The sequence below is a fragment of the Python bivittatus genome, unplaced genomic scaffold, assembly GCF_059951505.1.
Source record: "Python bivittatus isolate LINGU-HERP-01145 unplaced genomic scaffold, Pbiv_v1 ctg000850_np1212, whole genome shotgun sequence".
NCBI lineage: Eukaryota > Metazoa > Chordata > Lepidosauria > Squamata > Pythonidae > Python > Python bivittatus.
The window spans coordinates 46,771,487-46,789,998 of NW_028277112.1; the positions used below are offsets into that span (position 1 = coordinate 46,771,487).

The 18,512-nt window shown below is 37.4% G+C and overlaps 1 protein-coding gene across 1 annotated transcript in view; it reads left to right on the forward strand.

The window, feature by feature from the left end:
* Positions 1-18,512, forward strand: part of TYRP1 (tyrosinase related protein 1) — a 279,196-nt gene that overhangs the window by 127,202 nt on the left and 133,482 nt on the right. Inside the window, exon 3 of the mRNA XM_088130526.1 lies at positions 18,124-18,202. The gene's annotated coding sequence lies outside the window, so the exon portion shown is untranslated. The remainder of the gene's footprint in view (positions 1-18,123; positions 18,203-18,512) is intronic.

Sequence of the window (18,512 nt, forward strand, 5' to 3'; positions counted from 1 at the left end):
CTGCCTTAACTTCAACAATTCCATGTAATTGTGGACATTGCTAGGCAGAAGCATTTAGAGATCTTGTATAGCCTTCCTCTGCTTTGAAAGAAAGAATAATCTTCAGTTTCAAATTCTCAGACAGCTGCTTAGTGGAAACCATGGTTGCTGAAAGTAGTCAAAACAACAACCACAACTTAAGAAGCTAGAAGGGTCAGAGTCTTTGTTCATTGTTGGAATTCTTTTCACCTGGCTAATTGTAGACCTAATGAATCTGGGCTTATCCGCACTGCCTAGATGCCCTGTCACCAGAAAGGGGAGGCAATAATTTCTCCAGGGTAGAAACTGATGATATCACCCTCTTATAACCCCCCCCCCCCAATCACTTTCAAAGCAACTTCAGAGTGTGTTTTTCTGTTCTGAAGTACACTTTTCCATGTCACATTGTTTCAAGTTGTCCTGTCCATTTGAGCTAGAGTCCCTCAGTTTGTCTCAGGTTGACCTCAGCAGCTCATTGGCCGCCTTGAAGAAGGACTACTCTTTCAACTGAGCCCATGTTTCTTATACACAATAATGTTTCTATACCATCCTTTACCAACATTGCCAAAACAGGATAGTGGTTGAAATCAGTGTTTAACATAATAAACTCTCCCTTCATGTTTTTCACATTTCCAACAGAGATTAGAAGTGTCTTTATACATCTTAGGCAATTTCTCTGGTGTCATATTCCAATGGTACATTATTTTTAAAAAAGTTTTGTTTTAAACTGTAAGACAATGTGAATTTCAGACCTTTTAACCACATTCTCTCCCATTGATCCATTTGAATATTATAACCAAAATTCTTGGCCCATTTTACCATGCATTCTTTAACCTGCTCTTCCTCCATTTCAAATCTCAACAAAAGTTTATACATTTTAGCAGTCACATGTTCATCATTTGTACATAATTCATTTTCAAATCCGGTTTGATCACATTCCATGTAACTTCATTTTTAACTTTCACTCCAGCAATTCTGTCATCTTGTCTTATGTCTCTATTCAAAACTTCAAGAGCCAGAATGAATAACAATGGAAAAAGTGGCCATCCCTGCCTCATTCCTTTCTGTATTTCACAGGCCTCGGTCAATTCCTCATTTGCAACTATTTGTGCCTTTTGTGAAGTATATATCAATTTCAGCCATGCAGTAAAGTTCTCTCCAAAATCTGTATCTTCCAAAATTTTAAACAGAAAAGTCCAGTTTAAATTGTCAAAAGCTTTCTCTGCATCAAGAAATAGTAAGGTAGCTTGGTTTTCATTGTGTTGCTCCAAGTACTTCTTTTAGAAGGGTCAAGTAGTTTCAATGGAGTGCTTTGCTGGAAACTTCCTTGAAACAACATCTTTAAATTTTGCACAGCTCAAGTAGTCAATCGTTTTTGCAGGCTCAGCAGCCATCTATGCATCTATGTAGCTGCATAAGAGTGCAGAAATGGCTTCTTACTCTGAGTTAGTTGGACTCTCTTTTTGGTGCAGCAAAAAGCAACAAGAAAAGCAGATCTGAGTTTAGGAGAAACAAAGGCTTACTCCTCCTCTAGGTCTGGGCAAGGGCAGATAAACTTTTTGTGGCTGGGAGTTACATCTATCATTTTTGGAGGGGCCAAGGATAAACCTCACAGGCAACTTGGCAAGACCAAATGGATAGGCCATGGTCTGAAAATGTGCTATTAAAAACTGTGTTCAACTTATCTTAAAAATATGCTAAAATATGTATGTATTAATATGCTAAAATATGTGTGTATTACCCATCCCAGTGTGTGATGTGGTGATTAAAGTGTCAGGCTAAAACTGGAGACACTTCAGTTCAATTCCATCCTATGCTGTGGAAGTTCATAGGATGATTTCTGGCAAATAATTCTCTCTTTCGGGTCAATTTACTGTTGTGGTGAGCAGCTGAAAGAAGGGTGCTATCCATGCTACTTTGAGCTCCTGGGTAGGTGCTGTTCCTATTTTTTTCTTCTGCCTTGCAGCTTTTCGGAATTTTGAAGAATTCACCACCACAACTCTGCCCTGCTGACTTGGATATTACTGGTGTGATTTGCAAATGAAAACAGATATACCTCTTCCCCTCATTCACTTACAATATTTATGTAAAATTATTGCAGCTGCAACAAAAAATGGATTTCAGTTACTAGGTTAAGTCACTATAAAACTTAAGAATTAACACCACAATATGTAGTAAAACACAGAATGTATTATAAGTGAGGCTTCCTAGTTCTTATGATTTTTAAGATTTTATATATATATATATATATATATATATATATATATATATATATTCTTTTAAAGATAGAGCCTTCGTAAACAACACTGCCCTGGCATGAATGTGCTAAAGATTATTGGATTTGCTATAAAATTATTGATCAGACTTTCCATTAAACTAACCTACTGGAAGAGAAGTCTTTTAAAACTTGCTTGTTCTAAACCAATAATACCAAGAAGAATTTCTAGTTCCTAAATTATGAGATGGGGAATTAGGCAGCATTGGCAACATGCAATCACAGAGGAGGAAAGTAAATTTCAATCAGCTGAAAGGATCACGCAAGTTTTAGAAGCAATTATGCTACCCCAGATCATTTACAAGTTGTTCATGAATTGCAAAGATGTAATGAATCTGAGCTGCTGTTGTATATAAAGGTCACTGGATACAGCAGGGTCTTTACCATAGTGAATATAGTAATATATTGGAGATGAATATCATATTTTCACAGCCAGTCTGCAACAAAAAGAACTAACATGTAGCATGAGGAAGACCAAGTAGGAGTATGGTTGAGAGGCAGCATATTGGAGAACGGAGTAAGGAGAAATGAAAGTGTGGATTTGATGAAGAGAGGCAGGAGGTGAAAGTAGGGGTAGGTCTCTTCATGTTTCATATTTAAATACTTCCTACAGTATGTAAATAACTCCCCCTTTCTTCAGTAAATGCTACATTGTCCTTTGTATGTGAAAAGTAGATGATATCTATGAAGCCTTGTCTTTTTAAAGAAATATAATTTTTAAAAGAATATTCTAGCAGTTAATCAATTATCATTTCCATGGGCTTTACAACATGTACAACCTTGCCTGTCCCTGCAAAAATTTAGAGAGTCTATCTGCTTTTGCTGATAGACAAAATGGTGAGATCTTTATCAATAGGGTGTGGTTTCTTGCACTTAGTAGTGAGGCCAAGGGATGTGTATGTGTATGTTTGTGTGTGGGCAAATGTCTTACCTTTCATTGTTAAGTCACAACTCCATTACTTGGAAGCTTCCTGGCTTCCCACCCACGCTTCAGCGGAATCCCGAGAGCAGCCATCTGGAAGCCATTCATTCAACTGGACCTTTTCAGATTGAGGTATGTAGAAATCCAAGGAGCCTTTTCACTGATGGAAGTACACACCTGAAAACTCCAAAACTGGCAGTAACATCTTTTATCACCTTCAACAATAAAAAAAAACTCTCAGCCCAATTGCCTAGACACATTTGAAAGGAATTTTCAAACACTGTAACATAAGACCCAAGTGTCTTTCACAAAGGAAAAAAATTCTGAAAAACTGCAAGGAAGAGTTTGGCATAGCATGAAATGAAGCATTGCTCATCAAAACATATCAGTGCAGAGAGTAAGGACAATGACCTTGATGGAGAGATGCAGGAACTCTTGCCTAGGTAAAAGGGGGAGAAGCATTTTTTAAGTCCAGAACAATGAGATAACATTTGTTAATAATGTTAGTAATTGTTAATAATTAATAATTCTGTTATTATACCTAATCTCAATAAAAATAGTTTTAGCCTACCTGTGGAGTTTTTCATGATCCAATCTGCCTAGCAGGGCTGACAACCTGGGACCCAATTCTTCTAGGATATTTTATATAGGCTAGCAGGGTGTGTCTCTGGGTCTTCTGAGTCTGATGATTTTTTTTGCCAACCAGTGAAAAAAGAAAAAGGAAGATTGTCTAAAGCAAGGTGTTTTTTTTTTTTATAGGCAAGGAAGGATATTCAGATTGTTCGATCAATACCAGGAAGGACCAGATCTGATTATTCCAAACAATCATTTCAATATGTCTTTAGAATATTGCTAAATCACAGAGAAAGTAGTTTGGAAGTGGATTTTTGTCAAGATACAATATGACTGGGCTGGTTTTGTCACTATAAAAAAGATGCATCTGGCAATTCTCATCAGAGGCAGGGGTGCCAATTTCTGAATGTGTTCTACTGCTGTGGGAGGCATCGTTACTATAAAGCACAGACTTCCAGAGAACTGATTGTATCAAAGGAATTTACAAAGTCAATTAACAGTACACAGTGATAACTAGATCTGTATCATTTCCCTGAAATAATTCGTGAATAATTCGCAAATGAATTGAAATACTTCAGCTGCTTCTAAAAACACCTTGATCCCTCTGGGTGATTGAAATTTCATTTTATCCGAACTATATATAAAGAGGTTTCATGAGAGTTTTGCCTGAAAGGGAGAAAAGTTTGTTCCTTTGGGTTCACTGGGTATTTTTAATAATGGGAGCAAAGTCCCCCATTCCAGATTTTGCTTTCTTCAGTTTAGATGAGGGGGATAGAGTTAGATAAAGTAATCCAAATGGAGGTTAGATATAGGATAACATTTGCGTTATTTTTTAGAAGTATCCTATAACTAGATGCATGAGAGGGCTCAGCTGCACTCCTTCATATCCCTGGCAATTTCATATAGCAAACTAAGCTGAGCATCTCCCATGCTGAAGCTGACTTTTAGAAGTCCAGTCTGGATTACAATGGTTTGACAATGGTGCCAGGTTGATGCTTAATGGTGCTATGAACATTTTAGGGCCAGGTGGGTCATCCCCCTCCTTCTTGTCCTTCCCAACCATGTGGGGAGGCAAGCCTTGCTGATAGGATCCCGTACGGGCAGATCTTCCAGTGCTTTTCCTTTTAGGGATAATTCCTTCCTCATTAGACTCTATCATTTTCCTTTGCTTTCCTAGATTTTTGTACACATGAAGGCCTTCACACACCCCTTCCCACATTCCCTCCTTTGACACTAACACACAGCCTTTCTTGCCCCCTCCTCCTTATTATACCAACATTGGTTTAATACTATATTGTAACATTTAAACGAAGGAAATACATTCTTTCTACCTTATTCTTTTCTGTTACAGGTCCTTAGAAACTTTGTGGCAAAACTACATAAGCAAAGTAGCTTGAAAGTTTGTAACATTTTGTAGCAATGTGCCTGTGTGACAAATGAAAAATTTTCCATCTACCCCACACAGAAGGGAGGGAGGGAGGGAGGGACCATTGCAATAGAGGGGTTATAAGATGAGAAAGAGAGAGAGAGAGAGAGATGGATGTTTCACCCAACCTGAGCAGAAGCCCCCCCCCCCCCATGCCCACTAGGAGAGCTTTTATTTTAAATTCACCCTGATAGAAATCTAAAATGTCACCATAAGTTAACCATTTCTGCTTAATTACCATTTCTCTTCTATAATATGCTTCTTGTGGCAATAGCCATAAAGGTATTTTTGGAAACAATCTAAATTTATATCTATTCCAAATTCTCAGAATGGCACATCTAATAAAAGGATTTTTGAAATCTACATTAACCTTAACTTTGTTGTACCATAAATAGCCATGCCATCTGAATCTCAAATCATGTCCTTCTAAGTCCAATACCTTTCTGTTTCTTAGTGTCACCCACTCTTTCATCCAAACTAAACAGAAAACTGCAAAATACAATTTCAATTCACGTAAAGCTAAACCTCCTTTTTCTTTGGCATCTTGCAACACCTTGTATTTATCTCGCAGTTTTTTGCCTTGCCACATAAATTTAGATATATCATTCTGCCATTGTTTAAATGGTAAGTCAGTAATCAGAACTGGTATTATCTGAAACAAAACTAACATCCTAGGCAAAACATTCATTTTTATCACAGAAATTCTTCCCGCCAATGACAGTTATCGTTTTTTTCCCTATCTTAACATGTCTTTTTTAATGTCATTCCATGTCTTAACATAATTATTCTGAAGCAACACACAGCTCATATTTGTCAAATTAACACCCAAGTATTTTACTTCTTTCTCAATCTTGAAACCTGTTTTGTTTATCAGTTCTATTTGATCTTGTGTCTTCATATTTGTTGTTAATATCTTTGTCTTTTGTTTATTAATCTCAAAACCAGCTAGCACACCAAACTCTTTTACTTTTCTCATTAATAGTTCTATCCCTTTCAGGACACTGGAACTGGCCGACCCCCATTTCTAATCACTTTTGGGTTATATCTTTTCTTCAGTTTAAGAGAGACCTCTTTTTACAGCAGATAAGTATTTCTCTTGGTATTTTTCTCACTTTGGGGGTGGGGGGTGGAACTATACTTCTTGGGAAGATCTGGAAATGTCAAGTAATTAAATTTTTGAAACCTTTGCAAAAAGCAGGATAATTAAAGGGGTATAAGAAAGTTAACAATGGGGAAAGGGAAGAGTTTCTTTTAATATTTTTTCCTTCTTTTTTTCTCTTTATTTTTCATGAATCTGTATTGTTAATATCATAACTGTTTTAACGGGACTCTGTTCTTCCATGGGAATGCTTTTTGGGTTTTTTGTTTGTTTGTTTGTTTTTGTAATTGACTTGATCAAAAGAACACAGTAATCAGTCTAGCCTTTTTTAGCAGAGTCTATTTCTAATGGAAAGTGAAGAAGAACTAAAGAGCCTCTTGATGAGGGTGAAAGAGGAGAGTGCAAAAGCTGGCCTGAAACTCAACATTAAAAAAACTAAGATCATGGCATCTGGACTGTGATGGAATGGAATTATGAAGGCCAAGATCAGGGAGATAAACATTTTCTTAGCTCGCCAGAACCACGTGAGAGGAACAAGAGGATGAGACTGCCACTTCCCTGAGGATCCGTTGCCATGATTCAAACTCCTTTGTCTCGAAGGTAGAAAAGAGTCTGCGAAGATTGATATCAGGCCTAGCCCAAGGAACTCCAAGAGACAATGCCAATTCAGTCCAGCTATGGCTGGTGTGGGTCTTCCGGGTTGTGTGGCCGTGTTCTTGAAGTTTTGTTTCCTAACGTTTCGCCAGCACCTGAAGATGCCGGTCACAGGTGCTGGCGAAATGTTAGGAAACAAAACTTCAAGAACACGGCCACACAGCCCGGAAGACCCACACCAGCCATCGTATGCCGGCCGTGAAAGCCTTCAACAATACATCAGTCCAGCTATGTTTATTAGCTACAACCTCTAGCAAGAATTTTCCCAGACTAAAACCCCAGTTCCCAAAGTCCTCCAGCCACAATAGTGTGAATTCCTCAGGGAGGTGCCAGTCTCATCCTCTTGTTCCTCCCACACGGTTCTGGCGAGCTAAGAAAATGTTTGTCTCCCTGAGCCCGGCCTTCATAATTCCATTCCATCACAGGACCCATCAATTCCTGGCAAATAGAAGGGGTAGAAATGGAAGCAGTAACAGACTTCATTTATTTGGGCTCTAAGATCACCGCAGACAGAGACTGCAGCCATGAAATTAAAAGACGCTTGCTCCTTGGGAGGAAAGCTATGGCAAGCCTAGATAGCATATCAAAAAGCAGAGACATCACCTTGCCGACAAAGATCCGCATAGACCTCCCCTGGACTACTAGGAGGTCAAACCAGTCAATCTTAAAGGAAATCAATCCTGATTGCTCATTGGAAGGATTGATAATGAAGCTCAAGCTCAGATACTTTGGTCACCTAATGCGAAGAGAGGACTCTTTGGAAAAGACCCTGATGAAGGCAAAAGGAGAAGAGGATGGCAGAGGATGAGATGGTTAGATAGCATCACTGAAGCAATGAGCATGAAACTGAGCAAACTCAGGGAGGCAGTGAAGGACAGGAAGGCCTGGCACAATATGGTTCATGGGGTCACGAAGAGTCGGACATGCCTTAACGACTGAACAACAACAACAACAACAATTTTTAATGGAGACACCTGCTGGCAATTGCTTGTAATTACTTCCTTGGGTTTTGGTTTCTCTCTCTCTCTCTCTCTCACACACACACACACACACACACACACACAAACACACAGAGCAGAGCTTACTTTCAGTGGACACTTCTGCTGGCTATTGCGTGCAATTACAGCTTTAAAGGTTTAGTGGATTTGAGGGCTTTTTTGCCTGCATTTCCCCCCCCCCCCCTCCTTTTTCTCAGCTCTACATTTTTACTCTTTGGAGCTTTTTATAATGGCAATACACAGAACCCAATTGGATGTTAGAAGAGCCTCTATGGAACAGTCATCACAGAGGGAAGATAACAAAAGAGAAGAAAAGCCAATCTCTGCTAATTTAATTAAATTACATCTGATGAATTAGGATCTAAATTGGCCCAGTCGCTAGATGCTAAATTGTTTGTTATATTTATGACTTTTGAAAAAAAGTTGGAAGAAAGATTGTACAAGATGGATATTTTTGTAAAACAAGTGTCTGCAGATATGAAACAAAGGCTTGGAGAAATAAAACAAGCTAACAATAGAACGGAAATCTTGGAGAATAAATCAAGCATTAGAGACATAGAATTTGAAAGTGGAATGGACAATTTTGCTTTGTTGGAACGGAGAGAGAAAGAATTTTGTTTAGATTTAGATTTATTCCAGAGGCTACAAATGAAGATATTAAGAGAAATGTGGTCCAGGCATCGGATTTTTTAGACTGGAAAGAAGAAGGGACAAGAAAGGAGATTGACAAAGTGTATCAGATTAATTCATGTTTTGCTACAATAAAACATGTGCCAAGAGATGTTTTAGTGCATTTTGTAAGGAGAAGTACAAGAGATCAAGTTCTGCAACAGCATTTTAAATCAAGATTGAGAATTGATAATGTAGATATAACTATTTTAAATGAAATTCCTATTAAAATTCTACATTAAAAAAATATTTTTTTCACTGAGGTTTTAAAGCAGAAGATCCCATTTTGTTGGCAGAAATTAGAGGGTATAATTTTTACTTTTCAACAGAGAAGATTTCTATTGAATACTGTTCAAAAGGGTAGAGAATTTCTGGAAACAATTAAAGGAGACTTGGAAGGGGTTCATGTCAGGCCTAGCCCAAGAACAATGATGAAACAGTACAGTACAGTACAGTACAGTTCCTTTATTAGCTTACACCATATAGAGAGAATCTTGCCAAACTAAATCTATACTACAGCAACTAGTGGATATACCCTGTGAGATTCTTCACTTCCCATGCTCCTCCTGAGGACTATGAAGCCTCTTGCTTCCTCCCCCCTCCTGGAATGCACCCTTTCCTTCCTGATAGGCTTGATCTCCCACATCACTCTCCTCTTTGTAGGTACATTCCATCACAGTTCAAATGGAAAATGCATGTTTTTTGTGGAGCTTAAAAAAGATGGAGTTAGGTGCCTCTAGTATAGACTTTGCCAAACTATTTGCTTAGCTATGGATTATAAATGTCTAACATGGAATATAAATGGGGCAAATTCCCCTCAAAAAAGGGGGAAAAATTCAGTATCTGAAAAAATTAAAACAAGATATAATTTGCTTGCAAGAAACTCATATTAGAAATAAAGTCACAAAGTATTTAACTTGTAAAAATTTGGGAGAAGAATTTACTCAATATAAATTACCTTTTTTTTTTTTAATTTGGTGGACAATTTAACTTTAGTGGACATATGGAGACAAAAAAAATGGCAATTCTAGGGAATATACTCATTTTTCTGAAACACATAGATCCTTTTCACAATAGACATAATATAGATTTCAAAAAATTTTTGAAGTTGAGTTTTTACCAAAAATGTTTTCTGATCACAATCCGGTGAGTTTCACTCTTAAAAGGATATCTACTATCTGTAGATGGAGATTAAATGAAACATTATTACAAAAAGAATGGATAGTGAAAGACTGTAAAAAGAAAATGGTAGAAATTTTTGAGAACAATTTAAACAAATCATGGATTTAAGAACAGTCTAGGATACAAGTAAAGCTTTTATCAAAGGTTTTCAACATAACATTGAATTAAAAAAAAAAAGCACAAGTGAAAACACAGGCTATTGCAGGAAATTAAGAGAAAAGAGGAAGAATTAAAGAAATCACCAGCAAAGGCAGGCATTTAATATCAAATTAAACTTTTACAGCATCAGCTATCCATGATGACAGTAACAGAAATAGAAACTAAAATGAATTATGTCAAACAAAATAATTTTGAATTTGCAAATAAACCAGGGAAATCGTTAGCTTATAAATTAAGGAAGGAGAAAGAAAAGAGGATGATTTTGAAGCTTCAAGAGTTTTGACAGATAATGTGGCTTTTCATGAGTATTATTCTAATCAGTATAAAGGACAGGATATTTCTCTGAAAAAAATAGATGATTATTTAAAAGCTCAAAATCTACACAGCTTACAGATATGCAAAGAGAGACTATGAATGGACCTGTAACAATAATGAAGCTTTTGGAAGCTATAAAAAAGATTAAGACAGGAAAACCACCTGGACCAGAAGGATTACCAGGGTCTTATTATAAATGTTTTGAGGACGAAATGTTACAGACTCTCCAGAAGACAATGAATTTTATTTTACAAGGAGATGGGATGCCACAGTTGTGGAAAGAATCTAATATTGCTTTAATACCTAAAGAGGGACAAGATTTAAATTTAACTAAAATTATAGACCAATATTATTATTGAACAGTAACTATAAGTTAGTTACAACAATTTTGGCAAATAGGCTGTAAATGGTTCTACAATATTTTATTCATGAAGACCAATGTGGATTTTTACCTAAAAGACAATTAAGATATAATGTTAGAACAGTATTGGACATTATAGAACACTTTGAACAGCATAATGAAAAACAAGGTGCATCGATTATTTTTTTTTTTTTTTGGATGCAGGGAAAGCTTTTGACAACCTTAATTGGCCATTTTTGTTTAAAGTTTTAGAAGATATGGATTTTGGCGAGAACTTTATAAAATGGGTTAAATCAATATACTGTATGTATTACAGAAAGCACAAATTATTGTCAATGGAGATTTAACAAAAATGTATGAGATACAAAAAGGAGCAAGACAAGAATGTCCATTATCCCCACTTTTGTTTATCTTGGTTTTGGAAGTTTTGAATAGCGACATAAGACAAGATGAGGGGATAATGGGTGTAAAAATTTAAAGAGACATATAAATTGAGAGCTTTTGCAGATGATTTGACGCTGGCTTTTTCAAAACTTTATTAGAATTTGCCATGAAATGCTAATGTGAAACTAAGATAAATGCTGCAATTATAGAACATGAGATTAATCACTATAACACAGGGTCTTGTGTTTGACAAAACAGATTCCTGAGTTTAATTTCCATATAAACTTCGTGTCACACAGTGGCCATATTAGGTCCTGATTAGCATTATCACTTATTCCATGATTTATTATGTCCAATATCCACTATAATCTATATGTGTAAAAATGTGGTTTATCATCATCACAGTGTTCCTTATGATGTTCCACAGCTGAAAACTGACAAGAGAACATTCACATATAATGAAGTATCTGTAGGAAAATAAAAGGTAATGGTAGCTGGGAACTAAAACAGAGTTGCTGAAGAGACAGAGACAGTAGAACATGAAGCTTGGGCAAGCAAAGAGGTAGAGATGTTGGGGAACAACAAAAACAGATTGTATCATATACTCAAATCACAAGCATGGATTTCACTCATCTGCATATTTATTTGTTGCATTTTCTGTTCCATCTTTCATTCAGGTGCTCAACCTCTATAGTGCCCTGTCCTCCTATTTTTCCACTATAGCAACCCTGTCAGTAGGTTCGACTGAGAGAGTGATTGTCCCAAAGTCGCACACATAGACTGAGACAGACTCCCACTGAAAGAAAATAGACAACATTAAATATCAAGATTTCATTGATTGCTAGTCTTTCAGTTTATGTAAAACAATTTGGGCAACCTAATCTGATAAATGGCAATGGAGATTCATTAATGTTTCCCCCATACCATTAAGGGCTTCCTTACACAAAGAAGGAAAGAGCCTGATTATTTTTTAGTGTTTTTATACGGCAAGAAAAAGAAAAGAAAAGGAATGAGAGAGGGGGAATGGAAACACAAAACATTTACTAATTAAATTCAGTCATATACGTATATATAATTATATATGTCAATTTTATATATATATATGTAATGTTACATATTTATATTATATAAATATTATATATATATATATATAAATATTTTATATATACTGTATATATATATTCAGATTTATATCAGTTTATTTAACAATAGGAAAAATGGGAAATTAACCTTAAATTGGAATATGCAGTCCATATTTCTAACCAATCCTTTCAATAAGAAAGTGCCAGTATTAATAAAGAAAAATGTTCTTTAGAACATATCTTGGGGAAAAAAAATAGTGTCCTTCCAATTTTCTAATATACAGGCTTACTGAATCTTTTTTAAAAAGATCAAGAAATCGGAGTGTTTTAAATCTCTTTTTGCTTGACAGTGAAAGGCCGTTCTCAGATGAAAACTATGGAAGAAGATAACTCTATAGATCCTTTTCCATAACATGTTCTCTGTAGCCTTAATTAGAAGCCAACCCAGTAATGGCTAACCTTAGGAAATTTTATAGTTTTAATATTACTTACTTATCACCAGATACTAAGGCAGCCTGTTTATCCATCCTATAGGAAATGAGAAATAGGAAGTTGCAAACAAGCAGGAATGGCAAGCCAAGAAGTTGTGGAGTTGCAAAACTAGTAGAAAAATGCCCCAGGCACTTAAGACAGATTTGTTAGGTGTTCAGACTAACATGGTGTTTACTTGCTCTTAATGGATTCGGCTATTCATGTGTCTTAGCAACACTTATTCTGAGTCATGAAGTCTCTCCTAGCCCCTGTCAGTCAGTCACTCACTCGGTCAGTCAGTCACCTACCAAAAAAAGAACCTGAGCTAAAGAAATACCAGATGGTCTAGAAACGGTATAGAAATATTGTTTTATTTTAAAGGTTAGCCAATGGATGACCATCATCTAGACACAACTACTGTATGTATTTCAAAAACAAGTAAGGAATGAAGCAATGCAATTAGAAGAAGTGTAGGAGGAAAAGCTTTCTCTTACTGTTTCATTGTTGTAATAGGAAAACTATTACTATTAGCATGGTGATAGAAATAACAATGTTATACATTTTACTCATTTGATATCTGTTGCTTCTTAATTAAGGTAATGTAATTAACACTGAATTGCTGAGGAGTCTTCAGGATTTCTAAAAACAATTCTCAGAAGATTACCTCTGCATCTCATGCTGCTGAGCTCTCTCTAACACTTAGTGGTTTGTGTACCTGTAGTATGGTTTGGCTAATTATAGCTTAGTGTATTGCAGAAACCCATACATTATGGTTTGTTGATCATGGCTTATCATTTGGCATGCTGTGAGAACCCTGCTACTGTGCTTTATTCAGTAAATCCTTAAAAGTCTTATCTTGGATGATCTGAGCTCTGCCTCCAGTATTTTGTCCATCAGACTGATGACAGCCGATGCAAAGCTGTAAGACATCAAGCCAACCTCAGAATCATGGCCAGGTCTAAGTCATATTTCAGAGTCCATTGGGCCAGGAAACTTTAAGCCTAGTGGCTAAAGAGTTGGGCTAATTCCAAAACCAATGCCTATAAAAGGATTGGAAAGACAGCCGTCTAATATCCTGGCAAGCAGTTGCCTGTCAGACAGACAGTAGCAATTATAATAATAAATAGTTTTACTAGAACTACCTAATGGTTGCAAATTATTAGAGTTTTCTCTAGTACTCCTTCAAATTTCCTCAGCCCAGATCTGGTAGCTCTACTCGATATCACACCGTATTAAAAGAGAAATGTAAATTAATGTAAGCATTTATTAAACTGGTTCATTGTTGCATGAGAACGAGGAATGTTCAGGTTTGAATGCCTCCTGGGCACTCTTACCAATATATCACTGGTTGTGTGAGGATACAATGAAGGGCTACAACCACATATGATTTCTTGTCTCTTTAAGGAAAGATGGGATATGATGGGAATAAACAATAATAAATACCTTCTGTCAGAAGCATCCACAAGAGGGCCAAAAAGTCAAGAAGGTGGATGCGGCCATGTAGCGAAAGTCCCACCCCTTTTTATATTAGTTGCATGCAGAATACATAAAAAGGAGTGGGACTTTAGTCACATGGTCTTCTTGATCATACAGTTGTGGCTGCCATTTTGACTTTTTAAGCTCTCCTTGTACACACTCCTGGTTTCAGTGCCAGCAGCCTGCAAGAACTGATTTGCTCCATGGTAGCGAGCTGTGTTCTCCTGTCCACAGGCCTAGGAAGAATTGTCATAGGGATGCCAGGTGCCAGACGAGGAGCCTTCTCTTTTAAGGCTTTCTATTCTTCAAGGAAGGGGTGGAGCTCTGACTATATAAGAAACTAAGTTCCACTCTTAGACTTCACCGGATATGCTTTATTTCGTGAATATGTGGGATCCTGGGCCAGACTGGGTCAAAGTGAATTCTACTGTTAGCAAGCAAGCTGAAAAAGCTTTCATTAGAATTTTGATATTTCTTTCTTTCTTTTATTGGCTGTTTCCATAGTTAAAATAAGCTAAAACACAGACAAACTGCTCAAACTCCCATCTTCCATCCAATTCTTTAAGAGATGGAGCCATGTTTCCTTTGATGTTGGCCTGTCACTTTAAAAGTTGCATAAGATTCAGAGTAAGTTTTTCTGGTGTTATTCTTTTGGGAAATGTGCCACCAGAGGTGTTGTTCCTAGTTGCTGTGTATGTGTGCGCATGTGTGCGTTGGAAACAAGTGCTCACGGAATCTAGCTGGATGTGCCCTCCGAGCTCAAAACAGCAGTCCTGATTCTTACTTTGGATTTCAACAACCTGCAGTGTGTTGTTGATCTCGAGCACACTAGCTTCAAAAGAATTGTTTGCTCATCTGACCCACTAGTGCCACCTTTAGGAGCCAGGCAGAATTTTTTTTTTTTTTAAATCCACTAGTACAAAATGGACCTTTCAAAATTCTTTCTCATGTCTTCCTTCTAGCAAAGCAATTCCAATGTATGACCGAAGATAAACCCTGGAAAATACTTTGCATGTTTATCCATCTATAAAACTAGTTCTGCACATTGACCTGGAGCACAATGTATTACAGTTAAAATTATAAACAGTGCTAATGACTTTATAGCTATTAGGTTTTGAAATTATTAAAGAGACAAACGCTCCTCAACTTTGGGAGAAAGGGTAATAGCTTTGTTAAAAGCCAGCTGCTATAGATTAGTTAGTTATGCTTGCCTAATTAAAAAAAAAATAGAACAGTGCTGGAAGAAATAAAAAATGATAATAAATTTTGCAGGATTGTGAAGGGCAGGAGGGAGACATCTATAGGTGGGTATGGATAATACAGGGCTATCTGAAGAAGCATGGGGATCTGCTAAAGCCACAATGATGTCACAATCACATCCCATGCATCATCACATGACACAAATGACATACTGCAATTCACATCCTTTGCATGAAGATGCCATGAGGCACGCATCGCTTGCCCACCCCTTTGGCTGATCACATGAAGCAGCACCGGTGGCCTACGTGTAATTTTAGGCAAACGTTGAGAGCGAGCACAAAATCTTCAGGATGCCATACACTATATTTCAACTCCCTCCCACTCCCTCCACCCCACACACATGACGTGCTTATAAATGCAACAGTTACCTCGGACTTAGTGCCTGTAGATATGTATGGTGCTTTTTCGCTCAAGGAAATAAAGACCTCCCACTCACTGAGCCAAAGGTAAAGATGGGCCATTCCCATGCCTCCTTTGTCACTGCCCCATCCTCATCAGAGTATGCAGCTACTGTCTAGGCAAGGCTTCTGGCACTCAATCATTCCTAACATCGCTCCCTTCATTTTGGGTAGCTGGCCAAAACTTCTGGGGTCCAGCCAGTAAATTCTTGGTTGACGGCAATCCTATTCAGTGTCTACTTTACAACTCAAACCTGCCAGGATTCTGGTCAAGCCAATAAAGTTTTGGCAGGTAGCAACTCAATAAGCACTTAAACTTCAGGAGATTGTTATTGTTCTGAGGTTTTTCTTCAGAAAATAGGATTGTTATTGAAAGTCAACGCTCCTAGCAGTTGAATTAATTTTTAAAATAAATGCCATAATTTATTGAGACATCACTGTGTGTCAGGTGGCTACTTGCCCCATTCCTGTTCTCCCTCACTTCAATGATGTATTGCTGACTTCTTCTAGTCATTTCCCCAAGGTTGCAACAGCAAGATAATTGAGACACTGACATCCTACCTCCCAGAAAACTAAACTACTGATGGATAAGCATGCCCTATAATATGGGGAGTATCAGCTGTGCAAAATATACATGCACATGCTGTTGGGTTAGCAAAGTAAACTCAATAGAATCACTTTCTACTGCTTAAAATGTTGCATTCCTTTCATAAATCTTTAAAAGCTATTTTCTATACTGGGGCAGGGGGCACATAATTCGAAATGGCATGGCTTGAGGTTAACATTTAATCCTGTGTTTAATAAACAAACTGCTATTAATAAAATAGATATTTACATTCCAAGCTATGAAATATAGATTCAAGTCAACCCAGCTTAAACTCTGCTGTATAATTTATAAATCAGTGACAAAGCTAATGAATTAGTCACACAGTTTGTACATTAGAGACACAACGTGGTTATTTCAGTGGCTTGTTTTATTATTATTTTTTTTAAACTTGATGTATCATGAATAAATCATGGCTATATTTCAAAATCAAAGTGTGAGTATATATGCATGTCTCTGTTTATGTGTGTATGTGTGCGTGTGTGTGTGCGTTTGTGCATGTATGCCATACATTCATATTCAGCTAGCCTCAAGGAAGCCAGAGTGAGGATAATAAAAATGACCTTGTGCTAGACTTTATCATAGTCAGGTGTGTAATCAATAGAATTACTGCTAAAGAGTAGAATAATTGCTGGATACTGGTGTTATTGCTGACATTAATTTACTTTTGAGATTTATGACAATGAAATAAAGAAAATATGACTGAAATAAATTAAGACTAAGATTCCAAGCATCTTTAAAGTTTGGTTTTTTAATTTTTACTAAGAGGTTAGTCCCACCATATTTAGAGTTTGATGCACATGTAAGGGTACATTTTACTGCTTTCATTCAGTCCCATTCTTTGGAGAATCCCTGTGTATCATAAGTCTAGACCAGTGTTTCTCAGCCTTGGCAACTTTAAGACATGTGGACTTCAACTCCCAGAATTCCCAGGCCAGCATGCTGGCTGGGGAATTCTGGGAGTTGAAGTCCACATGTCTTAAAGTTGCCAAAGTTGAGAAACACTGGTCTAGAGCTACCATTTCTGGGCGACAAAGATCCAGGTGACCACGAGTGTTGCACTTTTTTGAATCTCTTTGTTCCCTTCCAGTAGCTGTCTGGATTTTTGCAAACCAGATCAAGTTGCAATTACCAACTTAGGAGGGATGTTTTAAGGCCATTATTTATTTAATTAAATGGAACAGAAAAAAAACCCTGAAATATACATACACACACTTACTTCTTATACAGGTATATGTGTATATCAAGTTTTACGCAACAGGTTCCATGCAATGAGTTTAATTATTTTATTTATATGGCTGCCCAATTTACCAGTTGCAACTCTGGGTGGCTCACATGGGATTACAAAGATAAAAGTAAATCAATGAAGATAAAAATGTGAAAACAAAACATAAAACAGCACAAACTGAGGCCAAACCCAACATGTTGAACCCAACTCAAATCATTTACCAGGCAGGCTTGCCCAATGCCCTGCCCAATGCCTGGGGGAGTGGGGGAGAAGTTTTTAAAGCCTTACAGAAGGCCATCAGGGCTGGAGCCATCCAAATATTGGGGAAGGGGGTTATGTTATTTCAAGGGATAGATATCACAAAAGAGAAGCCATGCCTCTTTGGTCCCATTAGATGGCATTGTTTTATGGAGACCCAAAGCATGCCCACTCTATTGAATCTTGTGGGATGGGCAAACACAGTTGGAGGCGGGGGTGCAAGAAATGAATTGCATGTGGAAGCCTCCCAAAGTAGTGGTGCTACAGGGGTATTCTTCCTCTACCAACATTAACTGGAACCATCTTTGCAGGAAGGAGGAGAACCATTATGACACTGTGCCTCCCATTCCCAACTCTTGAAGCTGATACAGAAGGATATCATGATTCATGGTAAGAAAAGCAGCTGAGAGATCAAGGAGGGCCAAGATGGATGCAGTCATCCTATCTGATCCCTTGAGATGAACCTTATCAATAGGTTCCCACACCCATTATCTGCAGAGTGGTGCCTCTGAAATCCACCAGGATCTCTCAGATGATTATAACCACTCCACTACCCCTGCTCTGGAGTAGCCTTTGGTGCCATACTAGAAAGTCAGGTGGGCACATTTTCATGAGTGAAACACTCCTATCTATGCCCAACCAGAACTTGGTAAAAAATGCCAGGTTTGCCTTCTTATCCACTCTTCAGCCATGGATGGGG